Source organism: Hemiscyllium ocellatum, chromosome 21, assembly GCF_020745735.1.
Source record: "Hemiscyllium ocellatum isolate sHemOce1 chromosome 21, sHemOce1.pat.X.cur, whole genome shotgun sequence".
In the NCBI taxonomy this organism is placed as follows: domain Eukaryota; kingdom Metazoa; phylum Chordata; class Chondrichthyes; order Orectolobiformes; family Hemiscylliidae; genus Hemiscyllium; species Hemiscyllium ocellatum.
Window position 1 is genome coordinate 8,618,326 of NC_083421.1, and position 24,422 is coordinate 8,642,747.

The 24,422-nt window shown below is 44.1% G+C and overlaps 1 non-coding gene across 1 annotated transcript; it reads left to right on the plus strand.

Moving 5' to 3' along the window:
* The first annotated feature begins 23,920 nt into the window (after positions 1–23,920).
* Positions 23,921–24,002, plus strand: trnal-uag (transfer RNA leucine (anticodon UAG)). The gene has a single exon. It is a non-coding gene; the product is annotated as a tRNA-Leu (tRNA).
* Positions 24,003–24,422: the final 420 nt, after the last annotated feature.

The following is a 24,422-nucleotide window of genomic DNA, read 5'->3' on the forward strand; positions in this document are numbered from 1 at the left end:
GGAGCTGAGAGGGATAGGGACTGGTGTAGGGATTTACACAGACAGGGAAAGTTGTGTTTTTGGAGACAGTTACATGGATACATGTAGTGTTAGGGGGTGTTTAATGGACTGCAGAGGAGCTCAAAGAGAATGCATTATGGGGAGTGGAGGAGATCACAGACACAGAGATGTCTGTGGGGTTGAAAAGAGCTTCTACAGATCCTCAGTGCGGTAAGGCTGGAGGGAGGGAGGTGATAATAGTGAGTGTTACCAAGACTTAATGACTTATTTGATGTGGAGCAGGTCTCAGCACAAAACTGTCAAAGGGAATTGAGGCAGTCTAGATGAGTTTACGAAAATATAAATGTTTATGGTAGTTTCAGAAGTAACAGTGATTGGGCATGCTGTAACGAATGGCATTAGCTATAGGGAGGGTTCAAAGTGCAGGAAGAGATAACAGTCATATCAATCGTTGGAACGACTGGAGAAGCTTACGTAAACAAGGAGCGTTTTAGATACTGTCGGAGATTACAGAGATAAGGACAGTATTGGGGATGAGGCAAAGTTCGAGAGGAAGGGATGGTTGACAGGGCTGGACGAAGATCTGAATAGAATCTCCACAGTGCGGAGACAGATCATTTGGCCCAACAAGTCCATACCAACCCTCTGAACAGTATTGTACCCATACCCCCCCTCTACAAATCCATTAAACCCTGCATTTCTCATGATTAACTCACCTAAACCACATATTCCTGAATACTACATTCAATCCTACAGAGCGTGCAAATTTTGGACTGTGGGAGGAAACCAGAGAACCTGGAAGAAACCCACACAGTCAGGGGAAGATAACATGTCAAGTCCACACAGACAGTCAGCATGAAGCTGCAGTGCTCAGCATTGATCCACCGTGCCACCCCTGTATCTGATGAGACAGAGCACTGCAGAGTTTGGACCAGGTCACGAAGTTCACAAGTAGTTATTGGATCAGAAGGAGAATACAGTCAAGAATGGGAGAAGGTTACATAGATGGTCTCCATGAGAGAGTTTGGAGGAGGTTACAGTAATAGGGAAGCTGTGGATTCTCTAGACTATTACGGAGGTAGAGACGGCTGGGGAGACTGTACGAAGGTAGTCATGCTCAGAGTTGTACACACTGGGTAAGGTTACCGAGTTAGCAAGGATTCTATGGACTGGCTGAGGTTATGGACAGAGGCAGTTGTGGGAATGAAGGTTGTTACAACTATTAAGAGGACGGTTTAGGCACATGGATGGTTTTAGTGGCTGCAGGGTGTTCGAAAGCAAGGAATTTTAGTACTGACTGAAAGTGCTCAGAATTAAGGTACAATGTAGTGATAGGAGCAAGTCACAGAGACATCGAAGATTGTCGAGAGGGGGCAACGTTACAGATCTTGGGAGGGTTCAGTGGCTTCAGGGTGGACTGCAGGTGCTCGACACGATGACAGGCAGGATTTTTGTAGCGATTTGTCGATAATGGTCATAACACTAGGTTTCAAAGTCATTTTGGATAAAGAATAGTGAAGAAGCCAAATTTGGAGAAGCCCCCTAATTGTTAGAATATCGCTGTCACTGGGCATTATCACTATCACGAGACAGGATCTGGAAAACAAAGACTGGGAGGAACTATTTGCAGTTGGGTTCATATTCGGAAAGAGGACGTATATTAAAGTGATACAGTGAGAATTCAGGGACAGTGTGCTCCCCAATGAGTGAATGCCAAAGGCAGTAACTCCAGTGAATAGTGGTCAAGTGATATCGTGAGCAGGATCAAGGAAGTACATTGCAATGAAAACAGAAGAAGCCCTACAAACGTACAGAGAGTGCAAGGGATTCGTTAAAAATGAGGGGCAAAGAAATGGCATGAAATATCCTTGACAGATACTATTAAGGAAAGTTCACAAGGTATTTTATCAGTATAGTTAGATGAAGAGGATTCCCAGCTAAAGAGCGAGGCCTGTCAGAAACCAAAGGGACAACCTGGTGCATGGAGCCAGTGGAAGTAGTTGAGGTTTTCAATGAATACTTCCCATCTGTATTCACACAGGGGAAAGGCATTGTAGCCAGGGATTTCAATCGGGATGGTGAGGTTCTGGAACATGGTAAGATCAATGAGTTGGAGGTATTAACTGTTTTTCACATGCATAAAGGTGCATAAATCCCCAGTGCCCAATTAAATGTATCCAAGACTGCAATGGGAGGGAAGGTAGCAGATTTCTGGGGCCCTGGTGGATATATTTAATATTTTGCTGGCGACAGGTGAAGTGCTGAATGCCTGGAGGATAGCAAATGTGGTTCATTTTTTCAATGAGGGCAGCAGGAATAGGCCAGGTAATTACAGAGCAGATAGTTTGACAGCAGGGGGAGGGAAATTATTTGTAACTATCGTGAGCATGAATCAACACTTGCACATGCAAGGACCAAGCCAGCTGAGTGATCACGGATTTGGTAAAGGAAGATACTGTCTGAGGAATTCAGTGAAGATTTTTGAAATGATGTATAAAAGTGTCGATGAGGACAGGGCAGGTGATATGGTTTACATGGACTTGAATAAGGCCTTTGACAAGGTCCCTCATGGAAGGCTGGTTCAAAAGGAATGAGCCATTGAATTTCAAGGTAAGTTGGCAAATTGGATACAAAATTAGTGGATAGACTTCTTCGTGTTTGAAATTCTTTCACCAGTGGGTGTACCACAGGGATCTGTGCAGGAACCATTGCTGGTTAATATGTACATTAATGAGTTGGATGTGAAATCAGAAGGTATCATTATTAGGTTTGCCGATGACATGAAGCGTGAGAATGTTGTCCACAGTGAGGGGGATGGTCTCAGGCTACAGTCTGTTGTCAATAGATGATAATCTTGGCAGTTTTTAGTTCTGATCAATGTGAGGTAATAACTTGGGGGAGGTATGATAAGTGAAGGATGGACAAAATGAAAGGTTGGTCCTTGTGTAGTACTGAGGAACACAGGGACATTCATGGACAACTTCATAGATCCCTGAGGGTGTCAGCAGATATTGCCAGGGTGGGGAAGGCACCTGAACTGGGAGCAGGAGAGGAATGCATATTCTGGTGTGGCGAATTGTTAAAGACTGCTTGAGAGGATATAAACACAATCTGCCAGAAAGATTGAGGTTGGTACAGAAGTTAAAGAGAGCAAATTCAATAGACAAAGCAGGAAAAAAAAGCAGAGAATTGGGTGAAAACGGGCTATTAAACTGCATTTATTTCAATGCAAGGGGCCTGACAGCTAAGGATAATGAACTCAGGGTATGGATTGGAAGATGGGACTGGGAGATTATAGTTATTAGAGAAATACAGCTGAGGGAGGGAGAGGACTTGCAGGTCATTGTTTCAACATGGAGATGCTCCAGGAAGCATCGAAGGGGCGGCAAGAGAGGAAACGTGTTGATGTGTTTTGAGTACATGAATCATCACAGCAGTACTGAGAGAGGATATTCCTGTGGGATCACCCAGTGCAGTTATGTTAGTGGATCTGAAAAATAAGAATGGGTCATAACTTTGATACGATTGCCCTACTGACCCCGAATAATCCATCGCAGACTAAGAAACAAATACGTTCGGAGATCTCAGATATCAATCAAAATCATTAGTTTGTTACGGTTGAGGTTTTAAACTTTCCAAATGTAGACTGGGGCTGCCAGTGTTCAGTGTTTGCAAGGGAGGAATTTGGTAATTGCGTTCCAGAAAATTTCCAATCAATATTTAAATGGCCTGCAAAGAGAAATGGGCAAAACCTGACCTCCTCTTGGCAAACAAGGTAGGGAAAGGGATTGAGGTGTCAGTGGGAAAGCATTTTGCCAAAGTGAGTACAGTTCTATTAGATTGAAAATGGCTATGGAAAAGGACAGGCCCGGTCCACAAGTTCAAGTTACGAAATGGGGCCAGCCCAGGAACATTCGAAAGGTGATTGTGGAGTCTATTTACAGGGAAAGGGAAGTCTGGCAAGTGAGAATATAGTGATATAAATTGAGTGTTCAGCACCAGCATGTTCCTGTTACTGTGCAGCTCAATGCTGAGTGCATTCGGAAACACTGGCTGTCTATTAGAGACTGGTAAAGGAAAAGGGGGCACATTTCAAGTATAGACAGCTGGATCAAGGGAATCCACGAGGATCACAGGGGCTGTAGGAATACAAAGCAGGTAGAAATCAGGAATGCAGAAAGGGTACATGAAATAGCTTCAGCAGAGAAGGATAAGGAGAATCCAAAAGTGATTGTGCAAATATATTAAGAGTAAACAAGTAACTCGAGACAAAATAGGGGTCCTTACAGATCAATGAGGCCATCGATATGTGTAACTGCAAGATATGGCTAAGATCCTAAACATATTTTTCAGTCCTTACTGTGGACAAAGACTGGGCAACTCAGCGAACAAGAGTAATACATTAGACCACAATTGGCGTTCTCTGCAATTCCAGTCTCCCTCCTATAGGAAGGATGTTGTGAAACTTGAAAGGGCTCAGAAAAGATTTCCAAAACGTTTCCAGGGTTGTTGCTGAATAAGCTCGGACTATTTTCTCTGGATAATCGGAGACGGAGGGGTGACCCTATACAGGTTTATATAAACATGAGGAGCATGGATAGAGTTTATATTCAAGGTATTTTCCCAGGGGTTGGGGAGTCCATAACTGGAGGCCATAGTTTTAAGGTTAAAGGGAAAAGGTTTAAAAAGGTCCAAAGGAACAGGTCTTTCATGCGCACAGTGAGAAAGTAACGGAGACTGATACTATGGCAACATTTTAAAGATATCAGGATGGGAATATGAATAATAAGGGTTTAGACGTACATGGGCCAAATGCTGGTAAATGGGATGGATTTATTTAGATCTTCTGGTCAGCATGGATGAATTGGATCAAAGGGTCTGTTTTCATGCTGTCTATCTCTGAATTGAAAAGAGTGTATTTTATAGAAGAGGTGGTTCTGGAGGTTTTAAACCACAAAGATCTGGAAAGCCCAAGGACCTCATTAAGTGTACCACAGGACATAGTGAGATGTGAGGGAAGATATTGTGGAGCCCCGAGCAACCGTATTTGTACCATTGACAGCCATATGTGATCTGCCGGAAGGCTGGAGAGTGCAGGGTGAAGGAGTTTTGCTCAGATTACAAAGGAATCTTGATGATATCGTTGAATGGGCTGAAAAACCGTAGATAAAATTCAATCTCAATAAATGTGAGGTAATGCATTTGGTACAACAAACAAGGTTTGAGCTTAGACAATTAATGCTCGGGCCGCGGTTAGTGTTTTAGAGCAGAGGGACCTCCAGGTTCAGGTGCATAATTCTTAAAGTTTGCATCTCAGGATGGATAAGGCAGTGCTTGGCATGTTTGACTATTGCTCAGTCCATTGAGTGTAGGATTTGAGACGTCATGTGGAGATTGTATAGACATTTGTGAGGCCTCTTCTATAATACTCTGTCCAGTTCTGGTCGCCCAGTTATCAGAAGAATATTATTAAGCTGCAGGGGGTTCAGAAGAGATTCACCAGGATGTTGTGGGGTGTGGAAAGCTTGAGTTCTGAAAAATGGCTGGATAGGCTGAGTCTTTTTTCACTGAAGCCTGGAGATTGAGAGATGTCCTTATAGAAGTTTATGAAAAAAATGATGGTTATAGATAGAGTTAATGTAAGTTGCCTTTTTCCCAGGTGGATGGAAGTGGAGGGGGGAGGAGTCTCAAGAGGAGGGGTCACATGTTAAAGGTTGGAGGAGAGGGATCTTGGAAAAGAAGACATGAGGAGCAAATTGTTATACGAAGCGTGGTTTGAGTGTAGAATAAACCTCCTGAGGAAGAGGTGGATGTCAGTACAATTACAATGTTCAAAAGATATTTTGATAAATACGGAAATAGGGAGGACTTAGAGGGACATAGGCCAGCAACAGGCAGCTGGGAAGAGTTTAGTTTGAGGTTACGGTTGGTACCAACAGAAGGGTCAGTTTCCAAGCTTCTAAGTGTCCTTCTAAGTGGCTGGCACTGCTGCTTTACAGCGCCAGAGACCCGGGTTCAATTGCCGCCGCAGGCGAGTGACCGTGTGGAGTTTGCACGTTCTCCCCGTGTCAGCGTGGGTTTCCTCCCACAGTCCAAGGATGTGCATGTCAGTTGAATTGCCCGTAGTGTTAGGTTAGGGGTATGGGTGGGTTGCGGGTCGGTGTGGACTTGTTGGGCTGAAGGGCCTGTTTCCACACTGTAATGCAATCTAATCTAATTAACTATGACATGCATATAGTTCTGTTCCATCATTTAAGAAAGGCTTTGATGAAAAGTCAGGGAAGTAAAGACCAATTAGCCCAATGTCAATGGTGAGTCAATTGTGGAAGTGATTCTGCCAGACAGGAATTACATTCATTTGGAATGGCAAGGATTGATGAAAGATAGTCAGCACGGCTTTGTGTGTACATAGTCAGGTCTAATAACTTGATTGCTTTTGCTGATGTGTTGACCATACATTTTCTACACTAATGTCAACAGGGCCTTTGACAGGATTTAGCATGATATACTGGCTCATAAGGTTAGATCACGTGATCAGGGAGAGCTCACCAACTGGATACAAAATTAGCTTGACAATAGGAGACAGAGGGTGGTGGGAGAGGCTTGTTGTTCAGACTGGAAGCCTGTAAACAGAGGTATGCCATCAGCATGGGGTCTGGGTCCACTGATGTACATCATCTACATAAAAGATGTGGTTGTGAATATAGGAGTCATTGTTATTAAGTTTGTTGGTGATCATATTAATGGTGTAGTGGGTAGAGAATACGGTTATTAAAGGGGCTCTTGACCAACTGGGCCAGTGGACCAAGGAATGAAAGATGGAGTTGAATTATGGCGTTGGGTTTTGTTAAGACAAACCAGGGAATACTAACACAGTTAATGGGAGGGCCCGGGGCAGTTTTGTTGAACAGAGAGAGACCAAGGGGTACAGTTACATTGTTTTTTGGAAGTGGAATCACAGTTGGACAGGGTTGGGAAAGCGTCAATTGGCACCCTTTCCTTCATTGTCCAGGGCTTTGATATGAATTGGAGATATTTGCAACAATGTCTTAAATATTTCACTTGAGCAGAAGATGCTACAGGGTGACCTTATCAAGTTTTATAAAACCATGCAGGGCCTAAGAAAGTGAAGTGAATGAGCAACGATTTAAAGAGGGAGCTGAGGGGCATCATTATCCACAGAGGACAGTGCAAAGACGGAATGAACTGCCAGGGTCATATGGGAGAAACAAGAACAAGAACAAAATGGAAAAGACATTTGGGCAGGTACATGGAGAGGAGAGGGTTTGAAGGGATATGGGTCAATCACAGTCAAAAGCGATTCAATCTGTTTGGGAAACGTGGTCAGCATGAACTCCTCTGACCAAAGTTCTGTTTTCGTGCTGCATAACTCTGTCTCCAGTTGAAGAAGAAGAGACAACTGAGATAAGACAGTTGTAGACACTGAAGCAAGTTAAAGCGATAGGGATGGTAATCTGGAATGCAGCACGTTTCAAATATGTGGAGGGATTTTTGGGAAGGGAGGAGGTTACAGGGACAGGAACTGTTATAGGAATTACACATTTTTGAAGACACTGGTCCATGAGATTTCCATAGATACAGTGTTGGAGAGAGAGAACACGGAACAGAAAGATCCCAGGCAGCATTCCCACTCTCTCTGGAGGCCTGCGTTCCCCTCTGTTGCACCGATGCTCACTAAGACAGCACAGGCCTGGATTGATAACTGGGAACTCCTGATGCTGTCTCAGTACAACATAAGCTAAAGTAGAGGCGGTGATTGTTCTTTGGTTGTGTCTGTAGTGTGCCCGCCGTCCAGCACTGTCTGGGTCATGTCTTGTTGGCCAATGTTTGGAGCCCTCCCTGCTCTGTGCACTGTGAGTGATCTTATCTCACTTCAGGTTTTATTGAAGGCTCCAGATCTCCCTGCCCTTTGTCTCGCTGGCTGAACGACCACCTTCAATGAGATTATGGATGAGACACCCAGCAGATGGGAATTCTATTGAGTCAGGACCTTCCTGAGTACCTGCAGGAGACAGAGAAACAGACAGAATGGGAAATTATACTGATGCAGTGAAGGTTACACATGGAGCATGGCACTGAGTGGCACAGAAATCTTGAAAATGCCACTCTCCTTCTCTGGCCTGTGTTGCTGCGTTTCTCGGCAGTGGAGAATTCTGTTAGCTCTGGATTTGGAGTAGCTGCCAGAGTGAGAGACACTGACATAGGCAGCAATAAGACCCACACAGTGAGGGATACCACATGGCGAGAGACCGAGTGATATCACCAGAGTTCAGGCTGATTTCAGGATCAAACAAGTGTGTAGAAAGAACAGGTTTCGCTTCATAGAACATAGAACATAGAACAATACAGCACAGAACAGGCCCTTCGGCCCACGATGTTGTGCCGAACATCTATCCTAGATTAAGCACCCATTCATGTACCTATCCAATTGCCGCTTAAAGGTCGTCAATGATTCTGACTCTACCACTCCCACGGGCAGCGCATTCCATGCCCCCACCACTCTCTGGGTAAAGAACACACCCCTGACATCTCCCCTATACCTTCCATCCTTCACCTGAATTTTATGTCCCCTTGTAATACTCTGTTGTACCCGGGGAAAAAGTTTCTGACTGTCTACTCTATCTATTCCTCTGATCATCTTATAAACCTCTATCAAGTCACCCCTCATCCTTCGCCGTTCCAACGAGAAAAGGCCGAGAACTGTCAACCTGTCCTCGTACGACCTATTCTCCATTCCAGGCAACATCCTGGTAAATCTTCTCTGCACCCTCTCCAAAGCTTCCACATCTTTCCTAAAGTGAGGCGACCAGAACTGCACACAGTACTCCAAATGTGGCCGAACCAAAGTCCGGTACAGCTGCAACATCACTTCACGACTCTTGAATTCAATCCCTCTGCTAATGAACGCTAATACACCATAGGCCTTCTTACAAACTCTATCCACCTGAGTGGCAACTTTCAAAGATCTATGTACATAGACCCCAAGATCCCTCTGTTCCTCCACCTGACTAAGAACTCTACCATTAACCCTGTATTCCGCATTCTTAATTGTTCTTTCAAAACGGACAACCTCACACTTGGCAGGGTTGAACTCCATCTGCCACTCCTCAGCCCAGCTCTGCATCATATCTAAGTCCCTTTGCAAATGACAACAGCCCTCCTCACTGTCCAGAACTCCACCAATCTTCGTATCATCTGCAAATTTAGTGACCCATCTTCGACTCCCTCATCCAAGTCATTAATAAAAATTACAAACAGCAGAGGACCCAGAACTGATCCCTGCGGAACTCCACTTGTAACTGGGCTCCAGGCTGAACATTTACCATCTAGCACCACTCTCTCACTTCGACCGGTTAGCCAGTTTTCAATCCAATTGGCCAAGTTTCCCTCTATCCCATGCCTCCTGACTTTCTGCATAAGCCTACCATGGAGAACCTTATCAAATGCCTTACTAAAATCCATGTACACTACATCCACTGCTCTACCCTCATCCACATGCTTGGTCACCTCCTCAAAGAATTCAATAAGACTCGTAAGGCAAGACCTACCCTTCACAAATCCGTGCTGGTTGTCCCTAATCAAGCAGTGTCTTTCCAGATACTCATAAATCCTATCCCTCAGTACCCTTTCCATTACTTTGCCTACCACAGATGTAAGACTAACTGGCCTGTAATTCCCGGGTTTATCCCTATTCCCTTTTTTGAACAGGGGCACAACATTCGCTACTCTCCAGTCCCCTGGTACCACCCCCGTTGACAGTGAAGACGAAAAGATCATTGCCAACGGTACTGCAATTTCCTCTCTTGCTTCCCACATAATCCTAGGATATATCCCGTCAGGCCCGGGGGACTTGTCTATCCTCAAGTTGTTCAAAATGTCCAACACATCTTCCTTCCTAACAAGTATTTCTTCTAGCTTACCAGTCCGTTTCACACTCTCCTCTTCAAAAATACGGTCCCTCTCGTTCGTAAATACTGAAGAAAAGTACTTGTTCAAGACTTCTCCTATCTCTTCCGACTCAACACACAATCTCCCACTACTGTCCTTGATCGGACCTACCCACGTTCTCGTCATTCTCATGTTTCTCACATACGCATAAAATGCCTTGGGGTTATCCTTGATCCTATCCGCCAAGGATTTTTCATGCCCTCTCTTAGCTCTCCTGATCCCTTTCTTCCGGTTCCTTCTGGCTATCCTGTATCCCTCCACTGCTCTGTCTGAACCCTGTTTCCTCAACCTTATGTAAGCCTCCTTCTTCCTCTTTACTAGACATTCAACCTACCTCGTCAACCAAGGCTCCCTCACACGACCATTTCTTTCCTGCCTGATAGGTACATACATATCAAGGACGCGTCATGGCTGCTCCTTGAAAAAGTTCCACATTTCCACCACATCCTTCCCTGACAGCCTATGCTCCCAACTTATGTTCCTCAAATCCTGTCTTACAGCATCGTAATTTCCCTTCCCCCAATTGTAAAATCTACCCTGTTGTGCGCACCTGTCTCTCTCCATAACTAAGGTGAAAGTCACTGAATTGTGGTCACCATCACCAAAATGTTCACCCACTAACAAGCCCATCACTTGTCCCGGTTCATTACCGAGTACCAAATCCAATATGGCCTCCCCTCTGGTTGGACAATCTACATACTGAGTTAGAAAAGCTTCCTGGACACACTGCACAAACACGGCCCCATCCAATCTACTTGATCTAAAGAGCTTCCAATCAATATTTGGAAAGTTGAAGTCGCCCATGACTACGACCCTGTGGCTTCTGCACCTTTCCAAAATCTGTTTCCCAATCTGTTCCTCCACATCTCTGCTGCTATTGGGGGGCCTATAGTAAACACCCAACACGGTGACTGCACCTTTCCTATTTCTGACTTCAGCCCATACTACCTCCAAAGGCAGATATCCCTCAAACTTCCTTTCTGCAGCCGTTATACCATTTCTAATTAGCAATGCCACCCCCCTCCTTTTTTTACCACCCTCCTTAATCTTACTGAAACATCTGTAACCAGGAACCTCCAACAACCATTCCTGTCCCTCATCTATCCACGTTTCCGTGATGGCTACAACATCATAGTCCCAGGTACCGATCCATGCCTTACGTTCACATACCTTATTTCTGATACTTCTTGCGTTGAAGTATACTCACTTGAGCCCATCTCTGTGTCCGCAAGTATTCCCTGTCAGTGCTACCTTCTCCACAGCCTCCCTACATTCTTGGACATCCTGAAACACAGCTAACTTACTTGCTGGACTACAAGTCCGGATCCCATCCCCCTGCCATATTAGTTTAAACCCCCCCGAAGAGTGCTAGCAAACCTACCCCCCAGGATATTGGTGCCCTTCTGGTTCAGGTGCAACCCGTCCTGTTTGTACAGGTCCCACCTTTCCCAGAATGCAGTCCAATTGTCCAAATACCTGAAGCCCTCCCTCCTACACCATCCTTGCAGCCACGTGTTCAACTGCACTCTCTCCCTATTCCTTGCGTCACTGTCACGTGGCACCGGCAACAACCCAGAGATGATGACTCATGATGCGTGGTGTCAGTGCTCAGGGATGAGCAACCAGTGAGCAGGCGAAGTGATGGCTTAGTATTACTCTTACTAGAGCATGTATACCAAACCTCAGCTAATGTTCAGGGGAAGCAGGTTTGAATCCCACTTTCAAAAATGGTGCAATTTGAAATCAATAATTTTTAAAAATGGTAATTAACAATCCATAAATACGTATGAAACCATTGCTCATGTACAAAAAACCCAAACATTTGTCCTTTCAAGAAGGACATCTGCCCATCCTCACGTGATCTGCACGACATACCCACTGCAAAGTGTTTGCCTCTAAACTACCCTCTGAAATGGCCAAGCAAGTTACTCAGCTCAATGGCAGCTAGGGCTTGGTAAGAAAGACTGGTTAGCCAGAGATACCTACATCCCATACATGATTTTAAACTAATAATCCATTAGGATGGTCCCACTGGAACCGTGCTGGGACCAGTGTTCTGGCCAGTCATGTCGGTAGGTTTATGGACAAGGATTAAACAGAGAGAGGATGCAGGGATAAGGTTCAGGTGAAAGGTGCTTTCCAAATCCAAAGAGAAAAGATGAGACATTGGAACAGCATGGGGATGTGGCTGAAGGAACAGGAAGGGACAGAATTTATCTAAAGTAGCACAACAGTGAATTGGTTAGTGACAGTAACTTGTGGGAAAAAGTAATTTTTTTTGGAATGGACTAAGTCTCATCAATATCGTAGATGGATTTTTGACACAGAAATATAAGAGATTTAGACACGAGAGAGATGTGGTTACAGGGTGGACAAAAATATTAAACTAATAATCCATTAGGATGGTCCCACTGGAACCGTGCTGGGACCAGTGTTCTGGCCAGTCATGTCGGTAGGTTTATGGACAGGGATTAAACAGAGAGAGGATGCAGGGATAAGGTTCAGGTGAAAGGTGCTTTCCAAATCCAAAGAGAAAAGATGAGGCATTGGTTCACAAACTTGTGCAAACTCAGGCAAAATGGGTAACACTAACAATAATGGATAACAAAGGCATTACAGAGAAAGCATTTGCCCTCAGATCATGAAGTAGAGTCAGTCTGAATGTAAATTCTGGCTATGACTTGCCAAGGACACACGCAGCAGAACATTTTTAGGCACCCGAACAGCATTTCATTGCTCATCATTGCACTAAACTGGAACTCATTGAAATTTTTAAATTCAACACATTGTGATAATTTTGGAAAACTTCAATATTTGCATAATTTGGGTCAATCACACTGACAAAAGTGATATTGAAAGGGGAGTTTGGAGATTTTGTTTCATCGTTTCTTTGAATAACACATTATGCAACTGGCTAGGAATGTAACTATCTCGGATTGACCGATGTGTGATGAAACTTAGTGAATGACTAATGTCACTGGAGAGATCCTCTTGGAAATTTTGATAAAGTGTAGTTTAAAGAAATATAAAGTTTTAGAGTTATGCATAAAAAAGACAAGCTACAACTGAAAACAAAACCTCGCCAATTAAATGAGTTTGAGAGAAGAACTGACCAAGGTAAACAGACTGAACAGGCTGAAACATGTATCTGTAAATGAACAGTGGAAAACATTTTAAGGAACAGTGTAAAACACTCAACAAAAGGACATTCCACTGAAACAGACAAACCTTAGCAAGAAATTCCAATCCGTCCCTTACTCAGGACAAAATGGACAATATTAGATTATGAGGCTGCGAAGATCCCCAAAAAGTAATTAAAATCCTGAAGTGAGAGAGTATTTTAGGAGAAAATCTAAAAGGGACTGCAAAGAGTGAGCGAGCAGAAGCAGGACAGTTGGAAGGGAATTCGTTGTCAGGTTTTAATGTCACAATTGGAATAGGGAGAGGTGAAGGTGCTGGAGGGGGTGAGAGTGTTAGAGAGAGTGGCTACGGCCTGAAAGGTAATACAAAGCCAGTACGGATTGCTGCAGCTGGAGGGGTTTGCAGTGGGAGGGAGGGAAGGTATGTACTTGCATTTATTCATTCATAGAATGTGGATGTCACTGATTGGGCCAGCAATCTTTGCCTCACCATGATTTATCCAGATGGCAGATCAGAGTCAGCCATATTGCTGTGGATCTGGAGTCACATGTTGGCCAGACCAAGTGAGAATATCAGATGTTCTACATTAAAAAGAGGTCAGTGAACCAGATGAGATCTTCCTGCTAATCAACAACGCTTTCATGGTGGCTTCACCAATGTCTTGTACAGATACAACATGACGTCCCAACTCCTAACCTCAATGCTCTGATCAATGAAGGTAACCATCCCAAACAACTGCTTCACCAGCCTGTCTACCTGTGACACCACTTTCAAAGAACTGTCTACCTGGGTTTCTGATTGACAACACTACCCAGGGCCCGAACATTAACTGTACAAGTCCCACCCTGGTTTGTTTCATCAAAATGGAACAAATCACATTTACCTAATTAAACTCCATCTGCTATTCTTCAGCCCACTATCCCAGCAGTACTGTTCATCCTGTTGTATCATAGATAACCTTCTTCACTGTGTCACCAATTTCAGTATCACCCAAAAAGCCTTCCTTACCAGGAACCAATACTCCTCTCCAAACCATGTATCCAAATGACAAACAACTCTGCAGCCACGACACTGCAAGTCACATGCTTCCAGTCAGAAAAACAATATGTTTCCCACCACCTCCTGTCTCCTACCATCAAGCCAATTTTTTTTAATCCAGTTCACTACCTCTTCCTGAATGCCATATCCTTTTACACTGATCTGATCTTATTACCCAGTTTACCATATGGAACGTAGAACACAGAAGAGTACAGCACATGACCCTTCGGCCGTGATGTCATGTCAACTTTTAATCCGACTGCAAGATCAAACTAACCTGCAAACTGATGATTTTAATACAATCTATGTGCCTATCCAAGAGTCTATAAAATGTCCCGAATGCATATAATTTTCGATTTTACTACCACACTGGCAGTGCATTCCACCCATCAAACTCCCTCTGTGCAAAGAACCTACCTCTGAAATATCCCCTTAACCACCCTTAATTCGCTTAAAATTCTACCCCCTTGTGATAGCTACTTTCTGCCACGGGGAAAAATAATATCTCACTATTCACTCTCTCTGTACCTCTCATCGAATTGTTCACCTCCTCCAAGACCCCTCACCCTTCTTCACTCCAATGAGAAAAGCCTTCGTTCCCTCAACCTTTCTTCGTAAGACATGCACTCCAGTCCAGGCAGCATCCTGGTAAATCTCCTCTTTACCATCTATAAAGCTTCCACATCCTTCCTGTTATGAGGGGATCAGCACTGAACACAATATTCCAAGTGGGTCTAACCAAGGCTACACAGAGGTGCAGCATAACCTCACGGCTTTAAAACTGAGCTAATGAAAGCCAACACAACATATTCCTTCTTAACAACCCTATCAACTTGTGTGGCAACTTTCGTGGGATCTCTGGACGTCTCCCCCAAGGTCTATCTGTTCCTCCACATTGCCAAATGTCCTGCCTTAATCCTGTATTCTGCATTCGTTTTCGACCTTCCAAAATGAATCACTTCACATTTTTCGAGTTTGAACTCCATCTGCCACTTCTCAGGCCAGCTCTGCATCCTGTCAATGTCCCGTTGCAGCCTACAACACTCACACTGTACACCTCTCCACCAACATCCTTGACATTGGCAAACTTACTAACCCACTCTTCCACACCACTTCCAAGTCATTTTCTAAAAAAAATCACAAAAAGCAGAGGTCCTGGAACTGATCCCTGAACAACGCCACTGGTTACTGACCTGCATCTGAGTGATTTCCATCTGTCATCACCCTCTGTCTTCTATGGGCCAGGAATTCAGTGTCCAGGCTGGCAGGTTTCCCAGTAACCCATGCTTCCGTACTTTCTGAATGAGCCATAAACGTGTTTTGTCACGTTCTCAAAGGATTCAATAAGATTTGTAAGGCATGACCTGCCCCTTACACAACAATACGGACTATCTCTATGGTTTTCCAAGGAATTATAAATCCTTTCTCTCAGAGTCATCTCCAATAATCTGCATACCACAGACATAAGACTAAATAGTCGGTAATTCCCAGGATTAATCCTATTGCCTGTCTCGAAAAAGGTAATAAGAGTTGCCATCCTCCAATCTTCTGTTACGACACCAGTGGACAGTGAGTGTAATGGTACTCACCAAAGGCACAAAACTCTCTTCCCTTGCTTCCTGCTGTAACTTTGGAAACATCCCGTCTGGCCCAGGGGATTTATCTATCCTTATGTTTTACATAATTCTCAGCAAATACGCATTATTAACATAAACCTGTTGACATACATTAGTTCTTTTCACGCTGTTCTCACAAACGACAAGGTCCCTCACAGTAGTGAATACTGAGGCATAGTATTCATTAAGGACCTCCCCTATCTCCTCTGCCTCCAGACGCAAGTTCCCTCCGCTATCCCTGACCGGCCCTACACTCAATCTGGCCATCCTCTTATTCCTCACATAAGTGGAGAATGCCTTCGTGTTTTCCTTAATTCTTCTTAATGTTTTGTCATGCCGCCTTGTAGCTGTCCTAAGTCAATTCTTAGTTCCTTTCTAGCTACCTTCAAAGAATCCCTACAGTGTGGAAACAGACCATTTGGCCCAACAATTCTGTACGCTTACTCTAAAGCATATCCCACTCAGAACCATTCCCCCACCCATTACTACCCATTTGTACTGACTAATGCACCAAACCTACACATTCGTGAACACTATGGGAAATTTAGCATGGCTGAGTCACCCAACCTGCACATCTTTGGACTGTGGGTAGAAACCGGAGCACCTGGAGGAAATCCACACAGACATGGGGTGAATGTGCAAACTCCAGAAAGACACTCACCTGAGGCTGGAATCAAAATCAGGTCCCTGGTCCTATGTGCCACCATGTTCCTCCATGTAACTCGACAAAGCCCTGTCTGTCCTTGCTTCCTTAAACTTAAGTAAACTTCCTTGTTCCTCTTGACAAGCTGGTCTACATCTCTTCGAACATTGTTAAATGCTTCACTAAAGACCATTTGGACAATGTTCACTGCTCTGCCTTCATCTATCTTTGGCCACCTCCTCAAAGAGTCACTCCAATTTGCTAAGCACAGTTCCCATTCACAAAGCCATGCTGACCATCTTGAATCAACCCTTGCCTTCTAAATATGCGTCGCTCCTTTCTCTCAGAATCTCCTCCAACAACTTCCCCATCTCAGGGCTCACGGCGCTGTAATTTCCTGGCTTTTCCCTGCAACACTTAAGTGATGGAATAGCATTAGCCGCCCTGCAGTCTTCCAACACTTCACTGTGTCTCTTGATAATATAAATATCTCTGTTAGGGACACTGCAATCTCTTCCCTCGCTTCCCAGAAAAAAATCTAGGTTCGACCTAATGAGCTACTGAGGATGGATCTACCTTTATTTGTTTTAAGATTCCAGCACTTTATTTTCTCTGGTGAGGATTCTTTCCAAGGCATCACTATTATTTCCCAAAGTTCCCGAGCTTTCATGTCTTTCTCCACAATATTTTTTTTGGTTAATATCACATCCATCTCCTCTGTTTCTACACATAGACGACCTTATTTATATTTAATGGGCATTATCCTCGATCAAGTCACCCCTCAGCCCTTACTGAAACTTACATAAAGGCTTCTGAAAATTCACATCGAACGTATCCCCCATAACAACACGCCCCACCTACACCCTTATCTATTCTGCCATTTATATTTACACCAACAAATAAAGTCCAACTGGTTCAAAAACACATTTAATTTTACAAAATGTTTTTCTAAGGGTCCAAACATATCCTTTCTAACGTATATCAGCATGCTGTCAGGCTAACACTATTTTGTTTCAGACTGACAGCAGAAGGGGGTGAGGGAGTTCTTGTTTGTCAATCTGAAAAAGGTAGCTTCCAGGCTCAGCAGGTATTAGAGAAGGCAAATCCAATGCTGCCACTTATTAAAAAGGGAATGGTGTCTTGCAAAAAGTATACAAGATACGAGTCAGACCACAACTACAATATTGTGAACAGCATGAGTACCCGAAGGAAAGATATTCTTGCAACGGAGGCAGGCCACAGAAGGGTAACTCGGCAAATCCTGGGAATGGATGAATTTTCAAATGGGAAGAGGTGGATGAGATTGAAGTTGAACCCATTGATGTTCAGAAAAATGAGAGAGAAATGGAATGTAACTTCCAAGATTCTGAAGGGCGTTGACATGGTAGATGTTGGGAAGTTAGAAAATAGAACAGTACACCACAGCAATAGACCCTTCGGCCCACCATGGCTGTGCATGTCCATGGTGCAGTTCTCGACATATACCACCTGCCTGCACATGATCCATATCCCTCTATTATTTGCCTGTTCATGTTTCTATGTAAATGCCACTTCAATACTTCACACACATTTCTGCTGAGATGACCGCCCACACTCCTACATCTCATGGTCTTAACTCAAACACCATATCTACATTATAACATTGTGGGTCAATGCTCACAAAACTCCTTTATAATGAGATTATGAGATATTTATAATTACACTGCATTTAATGTACAATAGACAATTTTGTTGATGGCTTCTTGATATGATGTTATAGAAAACCATCTCATATGTAATCCTGGATTCTATCCGATACAGCCCTGATATCCAGTCGGGATGGAGACCACTGTCACACACAGTTACTGTACTGCCCTTGCTACAAGTGTATTCAGTGTCCTGACCGTAACCATAATGACATTACCATTAGTGTCTGGTGCCTACAAATGAATTCCTGCTAAGGGCTGCTGCGGCTTGTTTATTCTCAGCTCCACCCAAATAGATTCCAACATTTGATCTTCAGATCCACGTGACTGTCTCATTAATGCACTATACTCATCCTTTCTTCACAACTTGCTGGCTTTTTGCCTAGACTGCCGAGATCCCAACAACCCTTCAATATTCCTTCCCAGCGATGGTCATTCTGCAGCAACATTTCCGGAATGACGGTTCCATCATATCTGTTCACTGTCATTCCATCTGCCTAATGGCGAATGCAGAGAGTCATTCCTCAGTAGTGGGGGGCTGAACAGATGGGTAGAGGTTACAGAGATAGGGAGGCTTACAGGGCTCGAGGATGTTAGAGTTAAACAGAGTTACATCTGGTCAAGAATGTCAGTGGGACAAAGATGTTTGGGGATTGGAGGAATTTACAGTGATAGAGGGAGTTGGATTACATTCTGGAGATAGGGATAGGTATGGATGTAGGGAGAGTCAGGCAGACTGAGAGGTAGAGACAGGGGGTGTTTCAGGGAGAAGAGAACCGTGTATACTAACAGAGATATGGAAGGTTGTAATGACTGAAGATGCTTACAGATACAAGAGGGCCTCTAGGTCCTGGAGACTAGAAAGGCAATGGAGAATGCCAGGTTGCTGGGTTGGAGACAGTTACACAGATGGGGAGGGTTGCACAAGCTGAAAGAGTTTCCTGTGGTCGGGAGGGTGGAGGGAAAGATGGTGAAATTTAATTTAATTAAGATCAAAGAATTGGAGAAGGATAAGGAGATTATAGATGAATGTAGAGACTGGATGAGTTGGCACTGAAAGTGAGTCTTATTGGAACTGGACAGTCACAAAGATTGCAGTTGGTGATAAGATCAGGAATTCGTCAGGGTCTTAAAGTGATTACACAACAAGGGAACATTAAAGGGGCTCCATAGATTGGGGATGTTGACAGGACTGGAAGAGGTTATACAGAAGGGGACAGCTTTATGAACTGTAGATGTTTATGGAGATAGTGGACAATTTGGAGCAGTTTACAGAGACATGAAAGTTTTTAGGACATTACTAAGATACACAGGCTTTAGTTAATGTAAGCTTGTGAAGATTAATGGGACTGCAGGACTGAAGAAAAGTACACACAGCAGTGGTGGCTGCAGATGTTAATGGAATAGAGAGAGAATTGCAGGTTAGAGTGAGTGTGGACTTCAGATTCTGACAGATATTGTCGGACCTGGAGTAGCCTTGGCAAATGGGGTGCTTGCATTTATATAAAGTGCTGAAAGGGCTAGAAGTGGGAAAGGATGTAGGGAGGGTTGTAGAGGCAGTTGGTGATTAGAAATAGGGAGGGCTGCAGAGACTGCATGGTATCAGACAGATGGCGGTTTTGAAGAGGAGGGGAAAGTGACAGAAATAGAGAAATTGCAGTGCCTGAAGAGGATTCAGCAAACAGGAGGTTGAAAGATGCAGGACAATGTTACAAAGACAGGGACTGTTGTATGGATGGGAGGACCATGCAACGGCAGGGAGGGCTTTAAATCCTGTTGGATAGTATTTTGCAGAGATAATGAGAGTTTCACAACTAAAAGTATTTAGATCGATCAGGAGAGTTAGAGGATATTTGATCAGCTTTGAATGGAAGGTTTTTTCCAATGGTAAGGAGAATTGTCGAGGCTGGAACAGGTGACATAGATAGGGAGCATTTGAAGGAGGATATTCAGAAAAAAGGTGGGCTGTAGGGGTGGGACATGGTGAGAGTCACAGACAGAATTAGGGCAGCACATGAAGGTAATGGAAATGACTATTGTAGTCATAAGGGGAGGATGTGAAAGGTAGAAAGATTTGTAGTGACCAGCATTATATCTGAGTCTTGTCTTCCGGGTCGAAAGTTAGAGGCCACTAACTTCTCCCTGTGCTGTTTACTGTGAGTGACTTTACTGGTTGCAGAATTCACTAAAGACTTTAGACCTGCCTCTCGATCTCTCTCTGGCTGACCAACCATCTTCAATGTGGTGATGGATGAGACAGGAGTTGGAATATCCTGAGTATCTGCACAGACAGAGAAACAGACAGAATGGGTAATTAGAATGATGCAGTGAGGATTACTCATGTAGAGGAGCACTGAGTCCAACAGAGATCTAGAGAAAGCCAGTCTCCGTCCCAGACTTCTGCTGCCTCCTCTCTCTGGAGTGAAGAATTCTGTTATCTCAGGATCTTAGACCAGCTGTAAAAGCGAGAGGCATTGACAGAGGCAGCAGTTAGACATTGAGGGATACCACATGGAGAGTTAATGAGTGATATCATTAGAACGCAGGAAAGTATCAGGATGAAACCATGGTGTCAAAAGAAGTGGTTCTGCTGCAGTGAGCACTGCTACCAGTACTCAGAGAGGAGTCAGCTATTTTACAGGGATGGTACAGCGCTAGGACCTGGTCAATCATATGACCAGGATTATGTAGAGTGCTTTAAACAGAAAAGGAGGGACAGGGCTCAGCTGAAAGGAAATTCCCAATTCCATAGAGAAATATTGAAATATTGAAACATGGGGATGTGGCTGAGGAGAAACAGAAAGAAACAGGAAGACACTGAGTTTAAGTAAAATTGTACATCAACAGATAAGTTTGTAACAGGAAATTGTGATTTTAAAAGTAAATTCATGCTTCGTAATTTGAGTGCATGAAGCATTTGCAATAAGGGATTTGCTCGTGTGACTTGTGATTTCTATCTAATCACCATCACGGAGACACGGTCACAAGGTGAACAAAAAGGTGAGGTATTAATATTCACAGGACACAACATTGTGGAAGGTCAGGCAGAATGGAAAGCAGAACGGGGAACTCTCACCATTAGAGATTGCAATAGATGGCTAAGACAATATGTGGCTTCAGATTATCAAACAGTCGGAGACCAAATTCTGGGTAATAAGGATCAGAACATAGGACTTGACGGACAGGTGTTCAGGGCCCCTTATAAGCATTCCAGTTTTAGACACTGCATTAACAGGGAATTATTGGAATTTGTAACAAATGCACTGGGATAATAGTGAATGGATTCAATCTTCCTATCTCACCATCTCATTGGTAATGGGTCACAGACAAGGCTGATTCTCTCCCATTCTTAGGGGAATCTGTTGGTGGGTGTACAGACCAATTGGGCCTTCCACAGACTCTGTTACACTTGGGGCAGAAGGTGACCGTGGGAAGGGGGTGTGTGGGGCATTGCTGTGACAGTGCGCTCCTTGTACTGTTTTCTCCTGGATTCCCCTTTTTCCCCACAGCAAATATCGAGGTGCGCAACCCCTACCTTGCTGCAGGAAGTCGAGGTTGAGAAAGTTAAAATCCCCGACCATTACCACCCTATCATTCTTACAGATATCTGAGATCTCCGACGTATTTGCTGTTCAATTTCCCGCTGACTACTGCGGACCTGTACTACCGTCATATCAAACTGATCATCCAGCCATATTTCTCAGTTCCATGAATAAAGCCTCGCTGGCCGTTCTCGAGGAATATGCTCTCTAAGTGTTGCAGTGATGTTTTCACTGATCAAAATCACCAATCCCCCTCCTCTCTTGCTTCCCATTCTATCCTTCCTATAGCATCTGTGCTCTGGAACTTGGAGCTGCCTGTCGAGGCCCTCACTCAGCTGTGTTTCTGTAACTCCTGTGATTTACCATTCCCATGATCCCATCCAACCGAGTGTTCATCTGCCTTACTTTTCAAGTCTTTTACATTGAGGTAATGCAGTTTAATTGATGGTTTTCCCTTAATGCCTGCTGTGCTCTTGCCTGCTTATTAATTGAAATTACTCTCTTGAAATTCTGTCTCAGACTCAACCTTCAGACTGTAGCCTGAGGTCATCCTCACACTGTGGACAACACCCTCACATTTCCTGTCATTTGCAAACTAATAATGATACCTTCTGCTTTCACATCCGAGCAATTAATGCCCATAATGCACAGATCCCTGTGGCACACCCGCTGGACAAAGACTTTCAATCACAAAACCAACCAACATTGCCAAGTGTCCCTGCTGCTATGATGGTAATTCTTTAAAACCGGTGTAAGCAACACAATGTTATTGGGGTACACCGCGTGGAAACAGATACTTCAGTGTATCTCATCCATGCTCGCCTTATAACCAAAATTAAACAAGTCCCGTTCCCCAGCATTTGGCCTCAATTGCTCTAAACCCATCCTATCCAGAAACTCATCCGATTACCATTGCAATTTTTTAAAGTGCAATAGCCTACTCCACTCCCTCTGGTAGCTCATTTCATACACGCACAACCTAGTGTGTGGGAAATGTGCCTCAGGTCCTTTGTCAATTTCAGACCACTCACCGTAAACCTATGCTCTCGAGTTTTCAACTCACCCCAGCTTGGGTAAAACACGAAAATACTCAGTTTACAACCCTTCCATAAAATCATGTCGCAGCCGTTACACTGTCGGGAAAGATGTCCAGCCTGTTCCACCTCACCCTATAGACTAAGCATTGACGACATTCTTGGCTCTATTTTGTCACCAATTTCAACTGTCATTTGTTTTAACTTTTTCAAGATGTCAATTACCCTGGACAACAATGAGCTGTTGGAAACAGAAAGGTGAAAGATAAGTGAGTGGGCAAGTGAGGCAGTTGCAGCTCTGGTGAAACTCCTTCTTTGTGAGTCACTCAGCAACAAGAGGCGTGAAGGTGACTCAGGCGTGAGAGCTCTTCACATCGAGAACAAAAAGCAATCAAGTGCAGTTAGCACCTCTCCCGGAGTGGGGGTGGGGTGAGATAATTACCTTTTGACTTCAGTTCCTCTGTTTAGAAACTGCCTTATAAATTGAGGTGAACAGAAACTGCATTTCTAATAAGCACCATGGAATTTAGCAAGATTTTTTGAGTCGCTTCTCGTCGATTCCCACGCAGGTTTCCAACTCAGTTGGTGTCGATGTGGCTCATGTCCAGGTGTGAACTTCCCTGCAGCCAATCGCACGGTTAAGGTAAAAGGCAAGGAAAGTGGCATCTCGAACTGCCCCGAGGTCAGAGCATCCTCACAACGTGATCTGTCGTTCTCGGATTTTAATGCTACCTTTATAGGTTTTAGGGTGGAAAACATTCTTTGGGACTCTTATTCTGCAAAACAGACACAGTGACTGAAACTGTGCTGCACGGTATGATGTGGAACACGGCCTGCTCAGCTTTATGCATTTTCCCTGTCGTCCGGTGTGTTTCATGTTCCGTGTAAACGTGAAAGTTGTCCTGTTTCGAGCAATGGGTGAAATCATTTAGCAAAGTCAGAATCGAAATTGCAGTAATGTCAAGCAGTTCATGGTCATTTGAACAAACCATAAGCGAACATGTATGCTCACGCACTCACAGATACATTTGTAGCTGAAAAGAGTCTGAGAAGATAGCCTCAGCTTACCATTGACTTTTATCCGGATTGATGGGCTATCATTATCTGCTGCGAAATTGATATTGTAGCCGGGCACATCCACGCAGCAGTGCCAGTCCGAGATGGATCATGGAACCCTTTTCACTTGACTTTCCATCTGTTGTTATGCAGGAGCTCAATTGGAAGTGAAAGGAAATGGGGGATTGCGGCAGTTGGTAGTGTGGCCGAGCGGTCTAAGGCACTGGATTTAGGCTCCAGTCTCCACGCGGGCGTGGGTTCGAATCCCACCACTGCCATTGCTACTGATCAACTGCAACGGCGCAGCTCGTTGAACTGCTGTTGCCACCACTGATGTAGTTCGGTTCAGAACAAATTTCGATTTGCTTTCCTGGGAATTATCTGTCGAGTGGTAAAGTGCCAAATTGTCTTTGCTGTCATGATCGTGTTCGCCTCCCGCGTGGAAAATTGCAAACAGCTCTACTGTTGCTTTACGTTCCAAGCATGTTGAGATTTTACTGGAACTGAATGGAGACTGCTATTTCATCGCTTTTGTGAAACAAAATCCTGCGGTGAGTCGATTCATCGTTATTTGGCTTTCTGGCGAATGGGAAAATCGTTCCGATGAATTTTGATGTCATACGTTATTGAATTTCTCCAATTTCCTTCGTTTCTGTCCCGGAGACCCCTGAAAGGAAAGGTAATCTAATCGAGACTGT